Genomic DNA, 17,309 nt, shown 5'->3' with positions numbered 1-17,309 from the left:
GATTAGTGTTATGTTTACGATAACTTCTTACTGTATTTTCCTAGATTCTCGTTGACCTCCAACTGTGATCACACGTTCAGGCGCTGATTGATGCAATCTGGCCATTCGCAATACACTAGAACAGCAGTACACAACCTATACGCCATTTATTGCGGCCCACCGACTTTCCTAATAACAATTATTAGTTATCAATTCTTTTAATTATTTGTTTGTAATGATATATTATTTTCGTAATTATTTTTATTCAATTATTTCTGATTGTACAATACATACTTAGCTTTATGGATTGTACGATGGCCAAGCGGCTTATGCGTCGGCTTATAATGTCGTGGGTTCCAGGTTCGAACCCTGGGTCTGTCAAATACATATATTATTTGAAAACAAAATGGTCCATACTATCTTATTAGGATCGGAGATGGTCTGATTTTAGTCAACCATATAGGTACGCAAAAAATATTTTTAATTATTAGAGAAATTAATGCTGACAGCAATAAGTAATAAACTTTACGTTATTAGTTTCAAAGTCGGTAACCTCCATATTTTTTTAAAAGTATTATTAATAACCATGTCCTTGCTTTTTCGTACAAGGTGGTTGTTAGTAATTTTGGACAATCAAAAACACCCAGGTTTTGAGAAAAACACATAAATATTGTGTTCTCACCGGGAATCGAACCCAGAACTCTCAGGCGGTAGGTCAGCGCCTTACCCACTGCACCACGAGAGCCGCATTATTAACCTACACATTACGCCATTTTTATATAATCAAAAAAATCCTCAAGCACTTTAGGATTGCAAATAGAATATTTTCAAATTAATTAGGCCAGCACATGCTTGGTAGAATTCCATTTTACAAAATGATGATATAAATTATATTAAATTCAACAGATCGTTTTTTAAGTTGATAGCTATTTCAGCTGAAAATCCATTATCAAGACTACGTTATAAGGCTAGTGACGTGACCCGGCTCGCGGCTAGCTCATTAATGTAACCGGGCCGTCACTAAGGAGACTAGGGATGAGCTAGGAGGGTGGATCTCCCTTGTGGTAACACTACTTTTGATTATCCGTCAATAAAACTCTTGGTTGGTGTGATACCAAATTTATTCAGGTTCAATGTTCACAGTGTCACAATTAAGTTATTTGTTATTGTTCAAACAATTAAAACTTATAAAGATGTCCGTAAACTATTTATTTGATTATTATATAACCTCTACGAAACCTTTCAAAAGGTTCCGAAATGTTCACACTCAATCTGAGGAAAGTATACGCAAATGTTCGATAAATATTTTTATTTCGTAAAATATTTTCTTATACAATGTCACAATCGTATTATTTTCACATAATATCAGGTTTGAAAAATAGTTTTTATTTTATAAACCGCTTATAAAAGGTTCATTTATATTTATAAACTTATTTATTAAAAGTTTATTAATGTTTACAAACTTATTCACTAATAGTTTATTTATATTTACAAACTTATTGACAGCGAGTTTGTTTATTATTTACAAAATTTAGTTTCAAAATTTGTTATTATAACTATAAAATAGTTTCTAAAGTTTTTTATTATTATTACAAACTCGATTTATTCATTTGTTTTTATTTCAAAACAAACTCTGGCGCGATTTATTTTGATTACGTCATCCCGAGAAATACGTATCGAAAATCCCCGCGTCTCACTTCGGAACGGAATGAAAAATGAATTACTCCGCCGATTACGTCACGAGTTAACCGTTAACTGGTATCCGGTTTTTCGCGTTGCTAATCGCCTCCTTTCGAAAGAGGACTTTTAATTCGAATTCGCGTACGATTTGCGCCTCGACAGTAGAGGTCTTACAATCGACGACTTGGTAAGCTGCTGAATGGTAAACTGTTGCTTGTATGGGAAAAGGGTCACTTTTTATACCCTCTGGATCGAAGTCCAGTAAGAAATAGTCCGAGAGGGACAGCGAATCTGTCCCTTTTGCGCACCCTTCGCCCAAGATTTAGTTTCGGTATATCTTTTATCTAAGACACCTTTTGAATAGAGACAACTTTCAATAAAGTCGAGCTGAATTTACTTTACGTTATTTTTGCAAAATTATATGTCGGCCGTGGTTATTTTCATAGCCTCCGGAACATGTCTAGTAAATACGCATTTAGAATGACTCACCAAAAATAGTTAATTTTGTACATTTTTATGCATTCAGGAGAAAGGAAAGTTTTTTAGCTTTCCAATGAGCTATTACGATAAGTATTCGTACATAAAATAAGGGAATAGCAATCTTTAAACTTAAAACGACAAAACATAGACGGAACGCCCAGCAGGGTCTCCCAATGATAAAGTTTCCGCCACTCTGAATAGTTCCCGACCAATAGAAATTTACCTAACTTTAATAAAACTAGTTGGACCCGAAATATCTTTCTCAGTTAATAACTTCCCTTAGCACGGTAATTATCACGTAATAATATTACAATGATATACCCAACATTTACAATTAAATATGCAAATGCTTTAATTTAACAAGGATATTAATCACGAGCAATTACTAATTTATGAATCTTCTAATAGTGTTTTACACTTTAATCTAAACACAATCTCTTATTTTATTTCCTCTCGCGACGAGGATCAGCTGACTCGAATATTTAAGCGGAATACATTTTGCGATTTCAAGGTCGCGCGATGTTTCTTTCGTATAGAATTTTAAAATTTTATTTCTTCATTTATTTGAAGTACGATCAAGATTTACTGTGGCTGATGGGTTAAAATCTATCTAAGGCAAGGCCTCGAGATTCTCTACTAGTTATTTTTGCAAGATTTAATGGATTTAGCGGATTTTTCGTATATAAAAAATATCTAAATTTTATAATTACGCGCACATAAACATATGCACGAGTTTACAATATCTTTACAATAATAGCTTAGCTTTATCTTAATCTAATTTAATTAATATTCATAATTGTACAGAGCAGGAATTTATAAAAGTTAATATTTCTATTTTTATACATTTCCAATACTTAAGCATGTACTTATCGGCTTTTATGCAAACAATTTTTCACATGTTCTATTTTCAAATTTCAATAGACATTAATCAATAGGAACATATTTCAAAGTATCAACAACAAAATCTATCGAATGACGATGTATTGGAGTCTCTGATCACAGCGTTACAATTACGCATGAGAACTCTCGATTTCTGAACTGAAATTTTTACATGAAATTTTCATTACATTTATTAAAAGTGTTAACAATAATACATTTATCTTCTATTACTAAACGATTATTCTTACTTATTACCTGTTTATGGTCTTTTGACCAATTATATTTCTGCTTCTTCCATAGTATGTACTGAGAAGTGGTTTTTGACTTGCCGACAAGGACTATGGGACTTATATACATCTTATTAGTACTTTGTCGCGAGGTTGTCGCATGGCTTTTGAGTGGCAGTATTGACTACAAGGCTAGATTTGTATAGTTATGTCGTTAACCATACTCTTTTTCAAACACTAACTGAAGGTCGGCGTTTTTGTTCGTGTCACTAGTCTTGATAATGCACGTTGTGCTAGTATAGTGAAACATTTTATGGGCCAAAAAAATGTATGTTAGGGCAGCATTCCGCCGGTTACTTACTACTGGCTTAAATTATAACAGGCACTCACCCGGATAGTGAAATAAGTGAAATGAAAGTGAATCGAATCCCATTCGGTACAACTTTTTTTTCTTATATACTCGTATTTCCTGGGTCTAGACAAATTACTATTTTCATACCCGATTCATTACTGAGTGAATGCCTTCCCGAGACTTCTATAGTTACTATTTCGTCGTTGACATATTATAAACAGTGACATCCCAAGACAGAATGCCGCTCCTGGGCAGGGCGATAATGCCGCCCTATTTTTCAAACAATATTTTTATCATTTGTTCTCGTGTGGTTTCTGGTCACCAAGGACGTCAAAGGGCACAGAAGTAAACATCGCGAACCCGACAAAAAACAGTCCTATTAAACCTTTTCTGTTAATTAATACATTTTGTGTCCAACTAGTGAGCTGAATTTTTCAAGGAAAGATATCTTAATTATTAAGTATGTACTTAGTTAGGGTAGCTATTTTTATATAATTACCGAATGATTCTCCTCGATTCGCCACCCTTCCAGTAACTGCGCCCCCAAAGCGACGCTAAATCTGCTAACCCCTATGGGACGTCACTGCGCATACATCAGCCGAATCTGATAAGTTGATTGATACTGCGATTTTTGGGCATACATGTTGCAGTTTAGTGACCCCTTTTTCCTTTTTAATACAACATGCCAAGAGGTCCAATTACAGTATTCAGAGGTAATGAAATAATATAAGTGTAGTTAATACCAGTGACTCAATCACGGAAATATCAAGGCTTGTAGAAACTTAAATACATTAGTTTGACCTCATGTTAATACTATGACGCCTTACGAGTCAACAAATTAATCATAATATGAATATTATTCAATTCCACAAATTCAGATTTTTATCATCATCATTATCATTTCCTAACTCTTTCCGCTCAGTCCCTAGATATTTTCTGCCACACAAATGAGAGATGACTTTGTCAACGGGGCTCGAAATGGACTGGAGCGCCGTTCCGGTTCATAAAATCGTCAAAATAATCGCTCCGTCTCGTGGAACAATTTATGTAGCCATCTGAGCTAGTAGGCCATAACAAAAAATCAAACACACTTATTTTCATAAAATAAATATAAAATCATCAAGCGCTCCGGTTCGTAAAATTTTTCATTTCGCGCGCTGTAATTGTCAATATTGTGAAATGCAATATTATCGAGTAGTATTAGTAAAAGGGAAATTCTACCAAACATTTTTTTTTCTTCCAACAAAATATATAGGTACTATTAAATTTAATAAGTTTTAACTCCAGCAATATATAATTCGTCTCTGTTCTGGCAGAACACACTAACTAAAGAATACTAGTTTTGAGTAATTTGACTTTGAAGTTATTAAAAAGTTTGAAATAATGGTATATCATGTAAGTTTATTAAGTAATCGTAAAAAGGGTGACCTTAAAATAAAGACTGTTTATTTATTAAGAAGATTTCCAGACGGTAAAGTTTGAAATAAGGAATATTTTGGTACTAACTCAATATGTCATTTTTTCGAATTAGTGTCTTCTGCCAGAACAGTGACGATTATGCATGCTACCTATATTTATCTCTTTTTTGTAATTTTTTTATTTATTTTGACACCATTTTCATAGTCGCCCTGCATACACAGGTACATGGTGAACTTCGTCTTGGGTAACTGCCCCTGTGGGTATATTCTATACACAAGCTGGCTATCGGCGGCTATTCATGGTAGTTCATCATAATTATACGTAGGTATGTTATAATAATTAAGTTAATAATACCATTTAACTTAACTGATTTCAAAATAGTCTCGTAAGTCGTGATACACGTTTGGGGGGGTCCATCTTTGTGTAGTCTGACAAGGTGCTTGATAAAATCTAAAAATGCCCATCCAGACTTTCAGCGCGTGATCTTTTTGTAAGTACCGAAGTGTCAGTCCGCTCCGCATCGTCTTTCGTAATATATTTCGTCAAAACCTGTAATAAAAAGTAAAACTGTAGCCATTCCTTTTGTTGTGCGGGGCGAAGAAGGCTTCCAAGTTAAAACCCCGAAGTCTCAAATATTCGTATAAATAAATACAATTTGACGTGATTCTACCGCTTGTCACAAAACATGACGTGTTTTGATTTACCACTCACTCCTTTGAAGAGAGATCCTAAATCTTAAAATTCCTCACCAATTAAAAAAACTCGTCTCATCTGCAACGTGTCGAATACGTCGATGTGACGTCATCGTTATTCACAAAACACACATTGCCAAATGGAGCTGCGCAGATTGGTCGAAGACGACTGTTTAGTTTGAAAAAAAAAACAACTAGTGCTGTTATCAATAAATCGCATGCGTCTCGGGCTGTGAGTCGCAGATGCCAGAACGCTTACGCACATCTACGAATTGGTCATTCCTATACTGGGTCGCCGGTCGCCGTATCCAAATATAATATATAGGTTTCGAGAGGTTACGCGTGACTGTCGCTAGCTATATTTGTGCGGTTTTCGTATGCACCATCGAAGCGACGTTCCTAGAAGGTTTGATTTATGGTTGTGTAGCAGATAAGTTGAGTTTAGATGTGAAAGCCGGGTTAAGGTATCTGTGCCTACAAAACGTCTCTGTTCTGGTAGAACACACTAACTGGAGAATACTAGTTTTGAGTAATTTGACTGTTGTTAAAATGTTTGAAAAATGGTCTATCGTGTGAGTTTATCGAGTAATAGTAAAAAGGATGACTTTAAAATAAAAACTGTTTATTTATTAAGAAGGTTTCCAGACGGTAAAGTTTGAAATAAGGAACATTTTGGTATAACTAACTCAATTTGTCATTTTTTCGAATTAGTGTCTTCTCCAGAACAATGACGATAATAATATACAAGATAATGAATTGGGTCAGAAGGTGTTAGCAAAAATTTGCGGTTGCTGAAGTCTATAAGGAAAAATGGTGAAAAAATGTATTTAGGGTATTTACATACTTATATTTTTACCACATTACTAAAATAGTTTTTGGGATATTGCGGTTATATGTATATACAAATTTGATATGCGAACAATTTTGTAAAGTGAAAGATAATAATATAAAAATAATATGTTGTAATAATGTATCAATGAGTTTATCATTTTGCTTATTATCTGATGATTATAACTGGTTGTATTCAGTAAATAATACTCCGATTTTGGATGGCAGTTAGCTGAAATAAACAATATGGTATCTTGGTGTCCTGCTTTGATATTTTCCTCGAACAATGGTACATGAGCCAACAAGAAATGGGACCAGTCTCAGGAAATAAAAACTAGAATTGAGATCGCAAGGAGTGCCTTTTTCAAAATGAGACGCCTCCTTAGTAATCGAGAGACTACGTATGGTACGTTGTTATGTTCTCTCAATTCTTTTCTATGGTATGTAAGTATGGACGCTAAACCAAGAGATGTCACGGAGACTTGACGCTTTCGAGATGTGGCTGGATCGCATCCACAAAATTCCTTGGACTGACCGGGTGACCAAAAAATGTTGAAGTTCTCAATCGAATGGGGAAGGACCGAGAAGTTTTGCGTAGTATCAAAACTAGGAAACTACAATACATTGTCCACATTATGAGAGGATAAAAGTACAGCATTCCCCAACTTGTCATTCGAGAAAAGATCAATGGTAAGCGTAGCAGAGGACGACGCTCGATTTCGTGGCTTAAGAAGAACCTCCGTGATTGGTACGAGTGCAGCTCCACTGAACTGTTCCGGGTAGTAGATGACAAATCTAAGATCGCCTTGATGGTGGCCGACCTCCGCTAGGGGATAACACAATAAGAAGAATGACTAATAATAATTTAATACATTAACACTTATAGGTCTATTCTATACACAAGACGGCTATCAGCGGCTATCGACGATAGTTTATCATATTTATGTATCGAGATGGTTAATATTGTTACAATTAGTTAACCGTATAATCTGTCAAAAAGTGCCATGTTATAACAGTCCCTCTCTTGGCTGTGTTAACTTTTAGAGCGAGATAGACAGTTTTGTCAGCTTAGACGGGTAACTTATTGTAACAATTATAATACCTTAATAAATAAATATTATTAACTACCGTTGGTAGTCGCCTTGTGTATAGAATAGTCCCAGTGGTGTCAACTCATTCCATGCGTCCAACGCAACAGGTGCGTTGCCAATTAGTTGGCCATTAGATACTGTTGTAATGTAAATGTTGTAATTAAATAGTAATTAACACGTCCGCAGTGAATGAGTTTTACGAATGTCTCCAATGTTTTAATTTTAATGAATTTTTACTTTTTATTTATAATTTTCTAATTCTGATTATGTCATCAATTACAAAATTTATATATAAATAATTCGTTAATAGACAATATCACGAATTTATAGTTAAAATGTATTATTAACTGATTTTTGATGTTACATACATCAAAAGACAGGGACAGCGTGTCCGATTTCGTTAAGGCCATACCTCAAGCTGAGGCATAGTCGAAAAAGATCGTGACTAGGCGATGCGCGGATTTTGCAAATGACGCGAGCCGAACGAAATATAATTTGTCATAAAAATCCAACATGCGTCCATTTAATGTTATGTTTATCGTTATATTACTAATAATAATAGCATATTCATTGACATGTTTCCTTTTTCAAGTAGATGCGGAACGTTTTTTAGTCATTTTTACACGATTTAAGAATATATTGCTCCGTCGCCATCACAACACAAATTGACGTGCCCACAAGTCGGCTGTCGCTCTCCGAATGGCAACGCGGCCGAAGTTACGTCCCACATAGTGTTGAAAATTATTTGCCGTTTCACTCTTATGTACGCTCCTACAGCGGATAGCCGATAGAGTGAATGATATACCATAGCAGGTCGTATAAGTATAACAGGGCTTTTAAACCATTTTGCGTCATGGCCCACTTTTCAATTTATTTTATTTTTGTTACATACTGAATAATAATTAGGTATATTTTCTAGACCTAAAATATTAATATATTATGTTATGAAGTTTTTGTGCCTACATATTATGTCATTGACGAATGACGATTCTACGGTGTTCATTAGTAGGATTGCATTCCCAATCGAATGTTATGGATCTGTAGCTCCCGTCTGTATAATATCTCCCCAATGACAATAAATTGTCTTTTGTTTAATTCATCGACACCCTAACTTACTAATAATGTACTATTGTTAAGAATATTCGATCGGTGCGATTTAGACTATTACAATGTACCTACTCAATATTATATTATTGATCAACCCCAATTTATCCATCCTATCTAGCTGTGTTACTACACACATATAAACCCTTGTACATGAACTAAGCATCACTAATATTACTTACTTACTATTTCATATTAATACTATTGTAAATGATCCTTGGATCCATTCAACTCGGACCATTCAACTTGTTCAAACATAATTCAGCTCTGCTCACCGAGTTGTTTCACTGCGGATCGAACTCTATTGAGTTCTTTCCCTTTTATTCATACACCATGTAATTGTAAATTGAATATTGACGAATAAACATCTCTGAAGATTAACATCCATCGAGTCTTATTACTGACATGAACCTTCCACTGGATCACGAGAAGGATCGGAGCCCGTTGGTAAGGATTTCCGTTGCCGAAAACATAACACGAATATCAAATTCTGTGGAACCCTGGAGCTCCGGGAGTATTCGGAAATGTTTACCCTGAAGATAGGTAGGGAGTAGGTATATATTAAAACCTTTTTGGTAATAGGTTAAATTGAAGTCAACTCAGATACCTACTGAGTATTGTTTACTCTCCTTACTGGCAGAGGCATAAAATGCCGTTAGGTAGATCGTGCGTTGCTTATGGCAAGATCATGGCCCCCACATCCTAAAGCGGGCCCCCAGGCTAGAATCTTTGGAGGGCCCACATACCTATCGCCAAGATTAAAGGCAGTGTGATGACTCACATTAGCGTTTTCCAAATGGTTTTCGATGAAAAATTAAGGACATTCAGTGTAGTTTTGGCTTCTGTTGTATTTTAATATAAGTAAGTACATTCACTTCAATTATGGAGTAATTATGGTTAATTATAGAGTTATTGGATAATGACATAATAATTTAAAAATCACTTATTTTTTAATGTTAACAATCGTGAAGTAAAATAGCGCCGCAGGCGACTTTTTATTATTAGAGCAAATTTGTGATGTGTGTTTATCTCACTTATCTGGTCGACTCACCATGCCGGGCCCTCAGGCTAGAGTTCTGTCAGCCCCTCCCTTGTGGGGGCTATGGGCAAGATATTCTAAGAGGGCAGCAGAGGAAGGAACATGAATAATACAATTTTTGAAGGAAGATTAAGTGAAGATCACATAATTTTCGCCTGCGACGCCAATATCCTACGAATACTTGTAGAAGTGTAAATCATAATTAAGGATAAAGATTTTCTACGGGTATATCTGTTTAAAATAATTCGAAATTGAAGTATACAATGAATTATTTAAAAACACATTTGAGACCAATATTAAAAGGAATGCCATTTTGAGTCTGCTTACGGTTAATAATTTTCCAGATGATGGGTCAGCCTGGAGTCAGAGGAAGGCAGATTATGTCCCTCAGTGAACGAAAGCCAGAAGGAAATTATGGTGATTCATGGTCACACTTGAAGTCCTACATGGGAATGCATGTGAGGATACGTCACATATTATGTATTTCTTACGATGATTCTTTACAATTTAGGGGTTTAAAAATATTTCATCTGCTTAGAAAACTCTATCGCATGCGTACTCACATCTGCTTTATTATTATCGATCGGTTTCTTTGTGATCTTTCCGAATTATTCACAACATGCATCTTTCCAATGTTTCACACACATACGTTAGCGTTGGTGTTGGTAGCACTACTTTAAAGACCTACTATGACAAATATGAATTTAATTAGGATAACCATTTGATTTGTAACAGATTGCTTCAATCATTGGTTCTACAATCAAAGGGCGTCGACTGTTTAAACTATTGCTCAGCGTTATAGGACCATGGACCTTACTCCGGAGTCCGGGTTGCTTAGGTAATTAATTCTATGTCACTACTAATTTGAATGGTTATTTTTTAATATATCACCCGGGACCTAAGTATGACGTGTCAGCCAAGTAGGCGTTCCGTGAGGTTTTAAAAAATGTCTCAAGGGTTCCATCAAACAAAACATGCTGAGAATCACTTGCATAGACAAATTATGAGCGTTGTAAGCAGGGAACTCAGAAATAATGGGAACTAAAATACATAACGAGTAAGGCGATAGCAGGTATCGAGTCGGTCGGTGTCAACTCATTCCATGCGTCCAACGCAACAGGTGCGTTGCCAATTAGTTGGCCATTAGATACTGTTGTAATGTAAATGTTGTAATTAAATAGTAATTAACACGTCCGCAGTGAATGAGTTTTACGAATGTCTCCAATGTTTTAATTTTAATGAATTTTTACTTTTTATTTATAATTTTCTAATTCTGATTATGTCATCAATTACAAAATTTATATATAAATAATTCGTTAATAGACAATATCACGAATTTATAGTTAAAATGTATTATTAACTGATTTTTGATGTTACATACATCAAAAGACAGGGACAGCGTGTCCGATTTCGTTAAGGCCATACCTCAAGCTGAGGCATAGTCGAAAAAGATCGTGACTAGGCGATGCGCGGATTTTGCAAATGACGCGAGCCGAACGAAATATAATTTGTCATAAAAATCCAACATGCGTCCATTTAATGTTATGTTTATCGTTATATTACTAATAATAATAGCATATTCATTGACATGTTTCCTTTTTCAAGTAGATGCGGAACGTTTTTTAGTCATTTTTACACGATTTAAGAATATATTGCTCCGTCGCCATCACAACACAAATTGACGTGCCCACAAGTCGGCTGTCGCTCTCCGAATGGCAACGCGGCCGAAGTTACGTCCCACATAGTGTTGAAAATTATTTGCCGTTTCACTCTTATGTACGCTCCTACAGCGGATAGCCGATAGAGTGAATGATATACCATAGCAGGTCGTATAAGTATAACAGGGCTTTTAAACCATTTTGCGTCATGGCCCACTTTTCAATTTATTTTATTTTTGTTACATACTGAATAATAATTAGGTATATTTTCTAGACCTAAAATATTAATATATTATGTTATGAAGTTTTTGTGCCTACATATTATGTCATTGACGAATGACGATTCTACGGTGTTCATTAGTAGGATTGCATTCCCAATCGAATGTTATGGATCTGTAGCTCCCGTCTGTATAATATCTCCCCAATGACAATAAATTGTCTTTTGTTTAATTCATCGACACCCTAACTTACTAATAATGTACTATTGTTAAGAATATTCGATCGGTGCGATTTAGACTATTACAATGTACCTACTCAATATTATATTATTGATCAACCCCAATTTATCCATCCTATCTAGCTGTGTTACTACACACATATAAACCCTTGTACATGAACTAAGCATCACTAATATTACTTACTTACTATTTCATATTAATACTATTGTAAATGATCCTTGGATCCATTCAACTCGGACCATTCAACTTGTTCAAACATAATTCAGCTCTGCTCACCGAGTTGTTTCACTGCGGATCGAACTCTATTGAGTTCTTTCCCTTTTATTCATACACCATGTAATTGTAAATTGAATATTGACGAATAAACATCTCTGAAGATTAACATCCATCGAGTCTTATTACTGACATGAACCTTCCACTGGATCACGAGAAGGATCGGAGCCCGTTGGTAAGGATTTCCGTTGCCGAAAACATAACACGAATATCAAATTCTGTGGAACCCTGGAGCTCCGGGAGTATTCGGAAATGTTTACCCTGAAGATAGGTAGGGAGTAGGTATATATTAAAACCTTTTTGGTAATAGGTTAAATTGAAGTCAACTCAGATACCTACTGAGTATTGTTTACTCTCCTTACTGGCAGAGGCATAAAATGCCGTTAGGTAGATCGTGCGTTGCTTATGGCAAGATCATGGCCCCCACATCCTAAAGCGGGCCCCCAGGCTAGAATCTTTGGAGGGCCCACATACCTATCGCCAAGATTAAAGGCAGTGTGATGACTCACATTAGCGTTTTCCAAATGGTTTTCGATGAAAAATTAAGGACATTCAGTGTAGTTTTGGCTTCTGTTGTATTTTAATATAAGTAAGTACATTCACTTCAATTATGGAGTAATTATGGTTAATTATAGAGTTATTGGATAATGACATAATAATTTAAAAATCACTTATTTTTTAATGTTAACAATCGTGAAGTAAAATAGCGCCGCAGGCGACTTTTTATTATTAGAGCAAATTTGTGATGTGTGTTTATCTCACTTATCTGGTCGACTCACCATGCCGGGCCCTCAGGCTAGAGTTCTGTCAGCCCCTCCCTTGTGGGGGCTATGGGCAAGATATTCTAAGAGGGCAGCAGAGGAAGGAACATGAATAATACAATTTTTGAAGGAAGATTAAGTGAAGATCACATAATTTTCGCCTGCGACGCCAATATCCTACGAATACTTGTAGAAGTGTAAATCATAATTAAGGATAAAGATTTTCTACGGGTATATCTGTTTAAAATAATTCGAAATTGAAGTATACAATGAATTATTTAAAAACACATTTGAGACCAATATTAAAAGGAATGCCATTTTGAGTCTGCTTACGGTTAATAATTTTCCAGATGATGGGTCAGCCTGGAGTCAGAGGAAGGCAGATTATGTCCCTCAGTGAACGAAAGCCAGAAGGAAATTATGGTGATTCATGGTCACACTTGAAGTCCTACATGGGAATGCATGTGAGGATACGTCACATATTATGTATTTCTTACGATGATTCTTTACAATTTAGGGGTTTAAAAATATTTCATCTGCTTAGAAAACTCTATCGCATGCGTACTCACATCTGCTTTATTATTATCGATCGGTTTCTTTGTGATCTTTCCGAATTATTCACAACATGCATCTTTCCAATGTTTCACACACATACGTTAGCGTTGGTGTTGGTAGCACTACTTTAAAGACCTACTATGACAAATATGAATTTAATTAGGATAACCATTTGATTTGTAACAGATTGCTTCAATCATTGGTTCTACAATCAAAGGGCGTCGACTGTTTAAACTATTGCTCAGCGTTATAGGACCATGGACCTTACTCCGGAGTCCGGGTTGCTTAGGTAATTAATTCTATGTCACTACTAATTTGAATGGTTATTTTTTAATATATCACCCGGGACCTAAGTATGACGTGTCAGCCAAGTAGGCGTTCCGTGAGGTTTTAAAAAATGTCTCAAGGGTTCCATCAAACAAAACATGCTGAGAATCACTTGCATAGACAAATTATGAGCGTTGTAAGCAGGGAACTCAGAAATAATGGGAACTAAAATACATAACGAGTAAGGCGATAGCAGGTAACCGACTCGAGTAAGGAAGAATCCGGGTTAAACTTACACACGTGTCAAGAATACGTTTTACGTCGAATACTGAAAACTGCTCTCGGTTTATACATTTACGCTTATTTAATGTTGGTGTATTACACACACTATTGCACGTGCATAATGCGTGCTTCATTTTCGTAGGACACTCACACATTCAAAACCCTGCCATCAATATGCGGCGTATTGAATATAGCCTATCTGTATTCTATTTATTATCTGTTCTGTGGTTGTAAAGCCGCGTTGACATGGTCCAAGTACGATCCAATTAGACTTGGATAGGAATACTTTGTATGAAGATGTCTCATCCAAGTGACAGCTTCCTACTATTTATTCCTATCCAAGTGACAGCTCCATACTATTTATTCCTAGTAGTAGGACGCGGTCCAAGTAGCTTGGATAGGAATAATTAGTATGAAGATGTCACATACGAGTGCACTTGGATAGGAATAAATAGTATGAAGCTGTCACTTGGATGAGACATCTTCATACTAATTATTCCTATCCAAGTAGACTTGGATCGTACTTGGATCGTGTCAACGCGGCTTAAGAGACGACAAAAGGAAAATCGTACTTAGGTGTAATGAAAAAAAAATTGAACTGTCATTGGAATGCTATATTATTAGTTTCTCTAATTTAGTTTTATTATGGAGCAATCATTTCGACTAATGAATTACGCTGCAAAATTAATATTTTCTAACCATAATTGTAGTATATTATAATAGTATAATTAATAAGTCATAATATATTTGTGGTAATATATAAGGTTACGTGACCTTTGATAGATATTTACACTCTTAACATAATGATAATATTATGATTTATTATTTTTTATTAAAAGCAAATTTATGATGCTAAAAATACAACCACTCATAAACAGAGGAATTGGACTGTATTGCGTAAAATAATAAAAACACTGGAATTTACGTAGATTGTGTATCTTACAGATAGAAGATTCCGTGCATATGATAGATGACAGTTAATTAAAGCAGTGTTTCCTAAACTTATGGGTCACGGCCCATTTTATCATAAGATAAATATTTAGAGATTGGTTCGGTACGTGAAGTTTTGAAGATCAAAAGTACAATTTGATAACAACAGCGGATTTTAATAAAAAAACGTATTTTAGAATACATTGTGGGATACCTAGCAAGAATATCCGTCTATTTAAAAAATAGAATTGCGAAGTTATTCTATATACAAGGCGACTATTGACGGTAGTTTATCATATTTATTATTATTATAATTATATATTATGACATTTAACCTAGGGGCGGCAGGTTATAATATGAAAGCATGTTGAAGCAGGCTAGTATGGCGAAAAAGTATGGTGGAGCGGGCTGGTAATCAATTTGTGGCAAAATTTTAACGTTAACTTTATATTATATGGGTACGTTATAATGACCAAAGTAAATCCTCTGTGATGCCCTGATTTTTTTTTTATCGCGTCGCTATTTTTCGTAAGTTATCGGCTATTGTTGGCCTGCTTCATTCAGTTGTATGAGAAAGCCGATTCCTTGCCCCTCTTTTAATTTAATACCTCTAACGTAGTTCGGTAACGATCTCCATTGACCGTACCGTGAGCACCGGCACCATTTTCGAAGAAATAAAGTGTGATGATGCCACCAGCACGTAAACCACTCATCTTTTCTGGATTGGTCCCACTCTACATGCGGCAATTTTGAATATACCTTGTCCAGATGCCCATAAAGCGCGTTTTATTTGGCAGTGAACAAGCTAGGTGGCGCAATTATTTTTGAATCGGCATAAAAGACAAACGTGAATGCAAGAAGAAAGCCCGACATTTCAATTATTGTGATACACGGTTTCTATGTGATTTTGTATTTCGTGATAACTTTCAATATGTATTCTAAGGAGTTTACAAGTTAGGTGTCCGGTAATAAACGTTGCGTTCTCGAGAGTCTTGCATTTGCTTGCGCTTGTCGCGTGACATACGTCATGCCGTGAGTGCACGTGGGCGGCTCAATGAGGTCACGTGTACCCTAAGAACGTGCGCTTGTTACGCTTGAGTCAAATCCCGAACAAAATCATTAAACACGTTTTCGGTAAAGTTGTGGAACTGACAATAATTAAGATTTCCAATAGTTTCATAGCAATAGTGTATATTCACCACCAAATATAATTTACCCGCTTAAGGGGGTCATTGCGCCGCGTAGGTCAAAATGAAGATTTAAAAAAAATCGGTTAGGTACATGTTCAAACACGCGCGTTAACATGATCTTACTCCCTACTTCATTTATCGTTTGTAAATTTATGGCTACGACCGTATGTTGTAGCTTAGCCACTGGGAAATGCCAATAGAAATGGCGTATTTCAAAAAAATACTACCTTATTTTTAGGTCAATAATTATTATAAAGCAAACATTATTCATAGAATGTTTATCGCATTTGAATGGTCAAAGACATAGATTATAATCAGTATCTTTAGAATTATCTTCAAATGTGTAAATCTTGCCCATTTTTTGAATAATAAAATGCCTAATTCTTGTCAAATTTGGGATCACAAAGATTATACAATATAATTTTTTATCGTAAATATTTCACTATAATAATGTCGACATAAATAATACTGATGGTTTTATAAATGCGTTTAAAAATTAATAAATGTAAAAAATCTTAACACCACTGCACATTTATGTACTGAAATATGACTATATTCTAAAACATTAGTACGAGAGGTTTAAAAGAATACTATTTTATGCAATAAAAATACTTTATGCAGTCAGCAAATGTTTAAAAAAATATATAAAGGATAATAAGGCTTCAAAATTATATAAATAGATTATCTACAATGTTTAAGGAATGTCCACGATCATGCTTTGAAAATAGCATGAAATCTCCATTTTACCTACGCTGAGCATGTGGGCCGTTAAAGGAAAGCTAAAATATATGACTCTTGAAAATATTTTTAAATCATTGAGTTAAACATAATATTATAATGGTTCTTATGGGTCAAAATTAAGCCGACCCCTGCTATAGAATAATAATACAATAATGAGTCTTTTTTGTGATTTCAATATTTTTTATTTATAAAATAATCGCATTCTTAAAATACACTTTTTTTTGTTCACATAACTATGACATTTTTGACAATATAATAGTAAGTAATCACAAAATTTCAAGATCTTGGTAATTACAGTAAGTGTTGGTATTTTTGAATCAAAAAATCACACCCTTGTCAATACAATATAGGTTTTAGTGTTTCATTGTTTTTAAATTTTTTAAATTTCATGTAAGATTTCAATAAAACTTCTTGTGAGTATAAA

Source organism: Rhyacophila brunnea, unplaced genomic scaffold, assembly GCF_057557595.1.
Source record: "Rhyacophila brunnea isolate RB1 unplaced genomic scaffold, BYU_Rbru_1.0 scaffold_9, whole genome shotgun sequence".
Taxonomy (NCBI): domain Eukaryota; kingdom Metazoa; phylum Arthropoda; class Insecta; order Trichoptera; family Rhyacophilidae; genus Rhyacophila; species Rhyacophila brunnea.
The sequence above is the reverse complement of the archived record's forward strand: the minus strand, read 5'-3'. Positions refer to the sequence as shown.